The sequence below is a fragment of the Lithobates pipiens genome, unplaced genomic scaffold (genome assembly GCF_037356315.1).
Source record: "Lithobates pipiens isolate NorthernLeopardFrog02 unplaced genomic scaffold, aLitPip1_a1.2 Scaffold_3, whole genome shotgun sequence".
In the NCBI taxonomy this organism is placed as follows: domain Eukaryota; kingdom Metazoa; phylum Chordata; class Amphibia; order Anura; family Ranidae; genus Lithobates; species Lithobates pipiens.
The window spans coordinates 32,946,002-32,955,101 of NW_027507790.1; the positions used below are offsets into that span (position 1 = coordinate 32,946,002).

At 39.0% G+C, this 9,100-nt stretch overlaps 1 long non-coding RNA gene across 2 annotated transcripts in view; it reads right to left on the bottom strand.

Moving 5' to 3' along the window:
* LOC143940249 (uncharacterized) overlaps positions 1-8,823 on the bottom strand; it is a 114,916-nt gene extending 106,093 nt beyond the window's left edge. Inside the window, exon 1 of one of the 2 annotated variants that reach the window (XR_013263838.1) lies at positions 8,638-8,823. This is a non-coding gene — a long non-coding RNA (uncharacterized LOC143940249). The remainder of the gene's footprint in view (positions 1-8,637) is intronic. The other variant, XR_013263840.1, reaches the window with a different exon arrangement.
* Positions 8,824-9,100: the final 277 nt, after the last annotated feature.

The window sequence follows — 9,100 nt, forward strand, 5'->3', positions numbered from 1 at the left end:
CTGTATCTGGGTCCTGTGCTGCCCTCTATGGTCCTGACATCAGATGCCTCTTCCAGGTTAAGGCAGCCCACCCCTTGATGACACATGTCAGGCTTGCTTTTTACCATCTGAAGCATCCTGCAAATAGTGACATACATATCCCACGTGGCTTCAGCGTGCCGGAGACATTTTCACGAAGTGGGGTGGACAAAGAAGAAAAAAAGTAAACAAGCAAAAAAAATGTATTCACCATTTTATATTGCAGAGGGGGAGTGCAATCTAGAGGGTGATCACCTCTCAAGCTACACTATTTTGCTTTTTGTTTTTTCTTAATGCACATATTGTATATGTACAGTTGCACATAAACACAATGTTGCCTACATTTTTTTTATTTTTTTTTTAATAAATGTACGTTCATATCATCATGTTATTCTAATACACAACCCTTTATCTCATATGGAACTTGTTTTTTGTATTTAGTTTCAAGCTTTTCCTAACACATTTGCTGAAAAAGAATCCGATGGAAGCCCTAAACACCTTTCTGGATAGCAAAAGTGGGAGGTTAAATCAAGTTAGCACAGATATTAAAGTCAAAGACCTACTGCTGCTTTAAGCTGAAAACAAGGGGACCATTCATGGCCTAACAGCCAATGCTCTGTGTGCGGGTCATGTAGCTAATGTATCATATGCAGAATATTTGCACTCTCAAGGGGAAAAGCATGGCAGTAAAGAGAAGAAAATGCCGATCATGTGGCTCATAATTGGATCCAGATGTTGTCAAAGTGATGACATAGTGCTGCGCTTTCCACACCAAGGCAGACTAAACAAGAAAAGAACCCTTTCAATTTGCTTCTTTTATATCCCTTAAAATTTTCTACAGAAACTCAGCCACGTATGATTCCTATGTTGGTTAAAATCTAAAAAAGAAAAGTACTTATCCATTGCTGAAATACAAATTTGCACATGGCGTTATATTGTCCTAGCTACATAATTATGACGGCTCAAAAATCCTTTGGGAGAGTCTGGTTTCTTCAGGAAAAGATATGTATCCAGTGCAACAAGTCCTGCTTTTTATGCCCTTCCGAAGTAATCTGAAGCCTGGGTCATAGTAGCATTTGCAATCTGCCTGTAATGAGCGCCAAGAAAGCATACACACTTAGTAAAAAAAAAAAGAAAAAAAAAAAAGCTCCTTCAAGCCTTGGCCAATTTTCAAGTCTTGGACCCTACTTTAAACACCACTCTTATTTATGTTGAATAACTCACCAAAAAAAAAAAGAATGATTCTTAAAGCTGATACACCAAGCAGGTTTAAAAGACGCATAATAATGCAGCTCCGCATTTTTTAATTAATTCCTAGAGAACTTTTTAAAAATGCAAACAGTGTAAATATATGAATTTGATCTGGCCTCACCAGGTTGCAGTGCTACAAAGAGCAAGCTAATAGAAGGAGAGAGCAGAGTGTCAGCGAGATGTGCTCATCTGTTTTCTGCTTCTCCTTTCACTGCTCAGTAGACTTGTGCACACTGAATTTCGTTTTGGAATTTCGTTTTCGTCCAAAAAATACATTTATTTAGTTACTCCCGAAATTTGTTTTTATTTATTTTGTTTTTCGTAAAAAATTGCATTCGTCCGAAAATCCAAATTGATTAAGGTCGAATCTGTCATTCAAGGCTTATGGTGTCTGTCGAATGTTCAAAGAAGATTCGACAGTGCAGCTAAACTGTATGACTCCGTATAGTTTAGCTGCTCCGTCGAATCTTAGAACTTTCAACAGACACCATAAGCCAAAGATTCAACGTTTGTATGTTTTTCGCTGCGTTGTCGAATCTTTGTTGTTCATGTTGAATGTATATAGTTCAAACAGAAAATGGACTGGTGATAGTGATCACTGATCATACAGGTAACACAATAGGGTATATAGAATCTATATAGAATCTCAATCTATAATATAGAATATATAATAATAAATCCCCCCCACAAAACGGGCAGCCTCTGAGGCAACACTAGCAACACTAGTATCACTATCAAGTTCACAACACTAACACAATAGCAGCAGATTATTATATAAAAGTTAAGTTGAACTGTAGCTTGCTTCACTATTGTTCTGCTGCTGTGCTTATGCTTAATTGCTAAATAATTTAGGTTCTCTGACAAACAGACCAGCTAAGATTGACTGTCTTCTGAAATGATTCGGTGTGTGTGTCTCTCTCTGCTAGCAATCGTAAGTGAAAGTAAGTTGGCTGTACGTGTGTACTTAGTTCTAGCTATTTTACTGCTCCTCCTCTTTGGTTACAATCAGCCAATAACATTCAACATTATCATTATTTTTATTTTACTTCCCCCACCCAATTCCAGAATCTTTTCTCTCTATGTCGAATCTTTTCTCTCTATGTCGAATCTCTTCTCTATATGTAGAATAATCCTGGACTAAGAGTTAAGGTTAGGCACATTCGACCACAGGTTCGATAGACACAGATTGTTATTGTCAGCATCATGTCAAATCTCCTATCTATATAGAACTGTTGTCACAACGAAAACAAAAAATTAAGCATTTGTTTATGTCGGATCTTTCGTTTTTCGGATTCTGCACTTTGACTTGCACTTCTGAAATTCGGACGAAAATGCATTAGGACGAAAACGAATACACATGTCTTCTGCCCAGGCACAGACTGGACAGAAGGACAAGACATGTGTTGCTTCACGCAGACCTTACCTCTAAAGGATTTTGTAAGACTTAAATGGGCCTTCCCTCAACCTTGCTGAAATGCAGCAAAAAAGTTTTTAAAACAGACTTGTAGGGGTAAACATTAGTATATTAGTAAACTTACCTTTCCCCTGGTTTCCACCTGCAGCGACTATGTGAGGGCCGAGTTCTTCTTCCAGCAAGATCTGGGGAATGTATAGTATTCTAAATCCAACGGAGAAGATGCTCCCAATACTGTGCTGCAGCGCAGAGAGTTGTTCATATTTGTATTCATTTTTAGCATATGTTCCCAAAAAAATTGCTATATCTACATTCCCATGAAAAAGATTTGAAAATAGGTCATATATTCTTTCCTGCTTTAAATAAGCAACCAAATTGCAAACAGAATGCACAGCGATCATAGGGTCCAAAGTATTGTCAGGCTTTTCATCTTTTGTCAGTGGAGGTTATGATTTCCACAAGAATAAAGACCAAATGACATGATCATTAGATGTCTTTTCTAGAATGTCTAGCTATATTTATTTGAAATGGCTCAGTGTAGTGATTGTTCCAAGAAATGCAATGGTAGTATTAGATGAGAATAAGCAGAGGTTCAATTTGATATTCATTGTTCTTTTTCTATCCTTGGCAACTGTATTTCTAAGTTAGGCGTAAAATATGATGTTTCAAAATCTTTTATTTTAAAGTATTACTAAAGTTATTTTTAAGTTTTGTATAGTGAAAGATTGGGGGAAGAGAGGAGATTTACCCTGTCTATATGTCCTGTGACCATCATGATGGAAATCCAGCCTAGGTCATAGGGAAGGATCTAATAGTTTAATGTACCTTGGGAGGTTTTGAAGAATATGTAGGAGCTATATATATTAAAGTGATTCTTTATAACAAACATGTCATATTTGCTTGCTCTGTGCAATGGTTTTGCACAGAGGAACCCCAACCGTCCTCCACAGGGTACCCCCGCTGGTGCTGTCTGCTCCACCTCTTTTCTGTCTACCCGCATAGCAAACTGCTTGTTATGGGAGCAATGGTGCAGGCTCGATCCTGAGCTAAGCTGTGTGCATCTATAGACACACATAGTGCAGTTCAGCCCTGCTCCCTCCTCACAGGATTTGACTGACAGCAGTGGGAGCCAATGGCTCCTGTGAGAAGAGAGAGTCTCCAAGTCTCCTGTGAGAAGAGAGAGTCTCCAAGTCTCCTGTGAAAAGAGAGAGTCTCCAAGTCGCCTGTGAGAAGAGAGATTATCCAAGTCTCTTGTGAGAAGAGAGATTCTCTAAGTCTCCTGTGAGAAGAGAGAGTCTCCAAGTCTCCTGTGAAAAGAGAGAGTCTCCATTGTCTCCTGTAAGAAGAGAGAGTCTCCTGTGAAAAGAGAGAGTCTCCAAGTCTCCTGTGAGAAGAGAGAGTCTCCAAGTCTCCTGTGAAAAGAGAGTCTCCAAGTCTCCTGTGAGAAGAGAGATTCTCCAAGTCTCCTGTGAGAATTGAGAGTCTCCAAGTCTCCTATGAGTAGAGAGAGAGCAAAGAAGAGCCGCTGCAGACAGGCACAGCGGTGGATCGAGATCAGACTCAGGTAGGATAGCTGGGGGAGCAACTTTTACATTTTTTTTTTACATTAATGCAGAAGATGCATTAAAGTAAAAAGCCGTTTTGCCTTTATAACCACCTTAATAATAGTGACAGCATGTTTTGTAGCAAAACTGTCTTGATGGAACATACAGTACTACTATCCTAATATACTAAATCCTATTCCACATGGTTTTTGTCTTTCTCAGGAAGTTCTTTCTCTCAGCCATATTACTGGGAAGCAGTGCCATCACTCAATCTTAAAGCCTTCATCTGTTCACGAGGCATTTATGCTTATGTCTCGATATTCTGCATTCTCAGGTCACTTGGGGCTTTATTTATCATTGTGTTGGCCTAACAGCCAATGCTCTGCAACTGGAATTATTTTTCCTTAGCTAATAGTCAGGACTGGGCCTTCCTTAAAAGTTGAAATCCAATTGGTGGCTGTAGGTATATAACTCTAGTTCTTAGTATTAGTACTAGGATTTGGGTTGTCCCTTGACAAAACTCACCTCAGAAAGCCCTTGCCTGGAAAGTGACGGTAATTGCCAGATCATTACTGTTCACCTTTAAAACACCTGTCCCAACACACCACCAGTGCTCATGATAACAAATGCTACCTTTGTGTGCTTTTGCTTGACCCAGCCAAAATCTTTTCTGAGTATACTGTGTATGACCCAGCTTGTTCTGACCCTGCTCTTCCTTGCTTCTAGTCAGTACTGTTTGAACTCTGATCTGCAGGTGTGTGACCTGGCTTGTCTAGACTACGCTTTTACTTGACTCTTCTGTGTTACCAGATTTACCACTACAACTTGGCTGTCCAGACCTGCTCCTGCTATGCACCAGTTTCTTGCTCTTCTACCTACACCTGCTGTGGTGCACCACAACTGCCAGCCAGCCTACTCTGCTTATAGTCCTGTTCATGGTATGTGCTCTTATTGACTGAACTTTCTTAACAAGAAGCACATCTGACCTGTTTTCCTGCTATTTAACTTCTGTCATGACTGTAAAGACATATTTGCAGTATACATAAGCCCAAAATGGCTTATTTTGCTAAATATCATATTATGACAGCTGCACATTATGATACCCTTAATGCATTCAGCTAATTTACATTTTCCCCAGTTTTAACAAACACTTTCCTCTGGAGTCTGGCTTGACCTACTTTGTACCTTGCAAAGCAACCTTGCAAAGCATTAAAGTGGAATTACAACCCTAACAGCCCTTAAAACTGTCCTCTTCCTCCCCTCCAAACACCTATGCTTACTAACCTGTGTAACATGTATATACTTACCTATTTTCAGGCTGTTCTGGTCTAGTTACATGATGCCACTCTCCTATGTCATCTTGCACGGCTGCAGGGGAGAGGAGGCAGTGTCAACAATGCATGGGCCATTGAAGCCTACGGGTGATGCCACCACTTCAGGTTTTGCTAGCTGTTGTCGGGATGCTCTTTCCTCTTTCCTACACTGGCATTCACAGAAGAGATTATGCGACCAGAGCGGCCCGAAAATAGGTCAGTAAGCTGCAATTCCACTTTAGCCACTGATGTAATACTGACACAAACATTTAAAGTCAAATGCACTAAAGACAGAATGTTTATTCCATTAGGCTGCCAAGTCCACCAATCAAGGGCCTATAGAGAAAGAACTGCATGGTATTGAAGCTGTGACTCCTCTCAGCTATGCCTACACATGAAAACTTTTCATTTATTCTGTTTGATATACCAACAAGTACTCAAAAGTAGCCTGCACCAATCAGGGGGATTAAGACAAAGAAGAGGTTGCATTGTATATAAACTGTACAGAGTCTTGTGACTTCTAGTGATTTTTCTTTACATTTTCAGAAATAACATGAAAATATCAATATATTGTAGATACAAACTACTTTGGTTTTCTTCTGTCGCCTTACTGCTCTAAGCACCGGTCCAAAAAAAAAACCCTTATTATAAACGCAACAATGAGTGCAGTGCTCTGCTGCTTTACTACTTTGTTAAAATGCTTGCCTCATCTGAAATAATATGTCTCACAGACTGTTATTGTTTCTTAATGGCAGTCAGTTCACATCTTCTGTTATGAATGGCTTCTTTTCATTGAGACAAACATTTACTTGTGTGCAATGCAATTTACTGTATTTTTAAGTAGTTGAGAAACATCTGTGGCCTACTTTCCTTATATTTATACAAGTGATTTGGCCTGTCTTCATTGAAGTGATTCAGTTTGGTCTTCCTGTTTTTATCCTTTAAAAATTTTGCAATCTCTTTGATGTCTTTGGCTCAGCCTTTATTTACAGCTAAACATTTCCATATAGGCCTATATTTTTAAATTACCAAGTTTCTGCATCTCGAATTTCCATGACAAAGAGAAGTACCATCCAGAATCTTTACTTTATTAATCGAAATAAAGCAGTAGTGGCCCCCCTCCGAGTATTTCTGACCAATTAATGTGGTAACTTTGAGATGTCCTCAACACTCAGGGCAACCAGGTTCACCAATTCTGGAGAATGCACTTAACAATGTTTAGAAGCATCATCACCAGTTGGTGACATCTGGTGTTCAGCCCATTCATATACTTCAAATTTGTAGAACTATATTATTGTCTGGTTTCACCAAGAGACATAAACCACTTTAGAATAAAGATCGAGTTGTAATTTCCAGAATTTACTATCTTATATTTATACAGTTCATAAAAAAAATGCTAATCTCTGTTACTTTTTTCATCTGAATGGATGCACCACCATAAAATGATCTTTATCTCAAATTCTGTGGATGTATGGAAGCTGTATGTATGCAGTACAGACAATTTTTTTATGAACAAAGTGCTTATTATGACCCCTTTCGAACTGAAGGCACTTTTCATGTGTTTTAGCGCTAAAAATAGCATCTATAAAGAGCCTCTCAAGCCTCCCCGGTGTGAAAGCCCGAGTGCATCTATGGGGTGGTTTGCGAGTGGAGTATACACCGCTCACAAAATGCCCTGCCCATTGAGATGAATGGGCAGCGCTGCCGAAGCACCTGCAAAGTGATTCGGCAGAGCTGCAACACGGGCACTTTTAACACTTTAGCACTGCTAAACTGATGGTAAAGCACCACTAAAAGCGTGACCCCAGTGTGTAAGGGATCTAAATAAGTATCAGGTATCCCATCCAATTCTGCTTACTGACATATCAGAATATGTATTTGTTTTCAGATGACACAGCCATGTTTAACATGGCTGATGTTTCAGGAGAAACTCATTTTTTGTAATGCCAAGTACTAGAAATAGGTTAGAAAATAGAAATCAGAACCTTTTTGGATTTACTAAATTTGTGCAGAATGTTTCTTTGCAAAGTTAATGTACATTACATGTAGCCTATTAATAACTGTATTCATCTAAATCATCCTATAATGTGCAAGGAAGTTTTTTTGTATTCTTTGCAAATGATTTTGTATTCAAAGTGAAAATAGCTTCACCTTGTTTGCTAAACTTGGTCCCCTACGTAAGTAAAGATTACATTTTCTGTAAAAGTTATGTCCCATACACACGGTCGGAAATTCCGACGGAAAAAATATGATCAGATTATGTTGTCGGAAAATCCGATCGTGTGTGTGGGCTCTATTGGACTTTTTCCATCGGAAGTTTGAGAGCTGGATCTAAAATTTTCTGACAGCAAAATCCAATCTGACTTTTTCCAATGGTGTGTAGAGAATTCCGACGCACAAAGTGCCACGCATGCTCAGAAAATTTTTGGAGACGAAAGCTATTGGCTTCTGGCCTCTACATAGTCCCGTTGTACGTTTTGTATGTCATCTCGTTCCGAATGATCGGATTTTCCGACAACTTTGTGCGACCGTGTGTATGCAAGACAAGTTTCGGCCAAAATCTGTCTGAAAAAATCTGACGGATTTTGTGGTCGGAATGTCCGACCGTGTGCATGGGGCATAAGACTTTTCAAGGTAATAAACACGTCTTTAGTGTCTGTTAAAGTTTTTAGAGCCTTATAAAGTCTTAAGAGATTCTTATAATCTTATTTTAGACAAGTTCTCCATTAAAGTGAGTACACATGGCAGCTGCACAGTAACAGAAAGCAGGTGCCCTTAATTTCTCTACTGTATTGGTTTGACCACACTTATAATTTTGTGTTCAACTCTGTTAATCTCATCAGCATAAATATTGATAAAGCAGAACATCTGCAATGAAAGATTCTGAAATGGTTCAAGGTATACAACACAAAACATACCAAGAAATACCTATGGTATCTGTTGTAAAATGTAATATGTAATATCGGATAGAAATACCAGGAAGGGACAGTGTAACTAAAAAAAATTAGGGTCTATTTACATCTTTGAGCATGGATTGCAGTGTGTGTAGTAACGCAATAGCATAGATGTGAATGGACCCTTTTAACCAGTTGCCTACCTTTGGCGTCTTACACACTTCCATAAAACCTCCTCCTCTGCACACAGGGTGTCTACTGTACGCCCAGTAGCTTGTTATCTCCCCGAGCTTTCTTCTGTGCACAGCCGACACTGGTCTCTTTCTCGACTATTTGACTGGGAGCCAGTCAGAAGCCTTCCTCGTCGAATGATCACTCTGACAGCCAATCACAGTGAACATTCAGTGTAATACGTTTAAACCAAAACAAAAGTAACACAGTAGCTGTCTTATCTCCTGAGTTCCCTTACAGGCAGATCTGTGTGTAAGCTGACACAGAGGAATGTTTATTGTGTGCACAGGGAATTAGTTAACTCTTATTTTACTACTTAACCCATTCATTTCAAGACGTTAAAGTACTATTTAACAATTTCATCTCCTGTTCCATGTTTCTATTTTAAATTATTTGTTGGAAAAAAAAATATAAAGCACATATATACATTGTTAT